Genomic DNA, 3,122 nt, shown 5'->3' with positions numbered 1-3,122 from the left:
TCGTTAAAATACTCTTCCCTGCTAGTTAACAGAGAATATGAGAATTATGCTAATAGAACAATGCAAAGATGAGCGAATAATTCTAGAAAACGTTGTATAAGGATCGGTTCATAAATCTAAAATGTGGAAATAAAATAATATTTCGTTTAACTGTATTTTGTGTTCTCTCTTAAATATTAACAAACCCCACTTGAAGTAATATCATAGATGTATATGATGATTCCATCATTTTCGACAGGAATGTAAGTAGTAATCCTGTCACGACCTATTTTTTAATCTGTATTTATACAACCTCGTGACCCCGCCGCAAAATTAATTAACATATTTCAAAATCGGTACACGTTACCCTCAAACATTGTACTATTACCTAAACACTGATGCACTACAATCAGGAGCTAAATCGCCAGCGAGTATCAAATACGAAAAATTAATATGTTTCTGAATCTCTCAGTGTGATTTATGCAGTTGCAACACGATAAAGTGATAGTATGTTGTCAACTTAATGTAGCAATCACACGAAGGGGAAGAACGCCACTGTTTCCTGTTGGACTTGACACATTTTCTGTGTCCTTGTGTTTTCAAAGTGGAGATAAACACTTCTGCCCAGCAAAGTCAACTTCCTAAGACTAGTTTCTGAGATATTGCTCATCATCAGTCTGGAGTAGCATGGCCTGCTAGCTGTCGATGCCCATCCGTCTTTGAAGACATATATATTTCAAGTGAAATACATTCACTGATTTTTGAGAATAGAAATGATATATTTCTAAATATCTCAGAGACATTTATGTAGTAGCAGCACGATGAAGTGATAATATTACCTAGGACTAAATAACAGTAGCATTCTTCCCTTTCATGGGACTGTCACATTAAGTTGACAACATACTAACAAATATAATACAAAATATTTCAATGCAAGGTAATGTGGGAAGACGGAGTGATTGCTAAACATATTAGTAAAGTGTTATTTCCCAATATGAACATAAATGACTTATGAACCGACTTAAATATTGAGGTTTACTGAGGAAACAGTCACAACAAACAAAATTGCGATGGAAGACTTTTATGATATGTTTGATGTACCAACACCTAAACCATTCGTGGTAATTACACGTTCAAGTTCGAGAAAAAGTAAACGGACAAAAGTAATTAACATAGACCGTAAATGCAAGAAATATTAAACTACGAACGGAGTTTAATTCTAGAGAAGGGGAAGTGTTATGGGAGAATGCTGATCCCACATCACGTGACTGAAGGTGGACTAACCGAATGCAATGAACAGGAACTGAGTGATCAGTCAGAGGTAGTTGGCGGTGTTAGTTCGATCGTATTAGTTTACCGTGTTAGTTCGACGTGTGTTGGTTTAACAGTCGTTTATTGAAAAGTGAATGCTGAGTATTGTACCTACGTTCGAGTAGCACAGAGTGCGTTCTGTTTGAATTCATATTTCAGCAAAAGGATATTTTAGATAACTACAACCATCTATTTATTTGTTTAATACCATTCTACACTAAACGTATATACCCACGACATAACATTAGTAAATGGCATTTCTGAAGGAATCAAATCTTAAGTTTCCTTGCTGGAATGTACGCACATGTTCAGACACGCCCCGTTCCACAAAACTTCACAGCCATATTGCTTTTATAAAGAAGTAACTGTTTCGATGCATCCACGACATAATTATACTCACAGAAACAGGGCTTCCTGATAACGTCCAGATAAAAGGTTTTGAATAAACTATATTCTTAAATGGGAGTATAAATAAAAGGCTGGAAGCATCCATGTTCTATCTATTAGAACATTCTTGATTATGTAATTCTTGACAGAAAAGACCTATCGTATGTAAAGCTGTCCAATGAATTTTGGACAGATGATATGTTTTTCCGTTGATTGCACAAAGGAGCCGTGAAAGCAGTCAATGCTACAGAGCAAGCTCGGATAAACAAAGAAAACATAGGAAAGTAAAACCAAGACAGAATAAACATAAACAAACTACATTCATTACCTACGATTGACATACAAACTCATTCTACTGCTCGACATGTTGAATTTGTTGAGCTAACAACATGAACTTTGGACAGAATCTTGACTGCTAACCGGCAGATTCTACATGTAGATAAGTGGAGAATGATTAGAAAAATGAATATTTAATAGCTAAATTTGATATCAGATAGAGAACGTAATTATTCAGCCACTGGGATACATAGAAACAACTCCTGGTCATTCTGCCATTCGACAGATGAAATATGAGAACTTTACTTTGGATCTTTCAGTAGATATGTTCATTCAACCGCGCCAGCCTTGAGTTTCCGTCTACCAAATTCACTCAAAAGGCGTTGGTCGGCTGGAGGCAATAGTAGAAGAGATTTGCCTAAGGTGCAACACATTGGGACTGAATCCAGAACCATGTGGTTGGGAAGCAGGCTTCGTGTCAATTTATTACGGCCGTGTTTAACGACTACTTTAATTGATTAATGATAACATTATACCATTGTAAAGAAACTGTTGTTGTCAGATGAATTCATGAACGTTAAAATCATGAATTCATCTGACAGAAACGATTTCTTTACAGTGATGTAATGTGTTCATTAATCAATTAAAGGAGTCGTAAGAAAAGGCCATACTGGATTGACACCTGTACGTCTCCTGTTATTCATTTACATTTTATTCACCTGTCTCGGAATCTGCCCTTCGTAAACATTATGGACCGTATTTGTATATAATATACATGTCTGGATAGCTCATGAGCAGATTTCCTCACTCCGATGGGTTTAATTGTCTTAATACACTACACGAATATCGTTCGGCCGGTACTTAGGTACGAAGTTCGATATTTACTTAATAGTGTTGTGTGTGTATATTATTCCTACCTAAGGAGTTGTCTCAATTTAAGTAACTAATTCTACTGAGTCTTATTTATATTTCATATACATACGTACCTACAACTACATACGACACACATACATACATACATACATACATACATACATACATACATACATAATACATACATAATTACATATGTATATATATATAATTAAATATATATATATATTATATATAAATATATATATATACACACACACGCATAATTATATATCTCTCTCCATGTCCATATATAT

The sequence above is a fragment of the Octopus bimaculoides genome, chromosome 20, assembly GCF_001194135.2.
Source record: "Octopus bimaculoides isolate UCB-OBI-ISO-001 chromosome 20, ASM119413v2, whole genome shotgun sequence".
NCBI classification, from domain to species: Eukaryota; Metazoa; Mollusca; class Cephalopoda; order Octopoda; family Octopodidae; genus Octopus; species Octopus bimaculoides.
Note: the sequence above shows the minus strand (reverse complement) of the source record.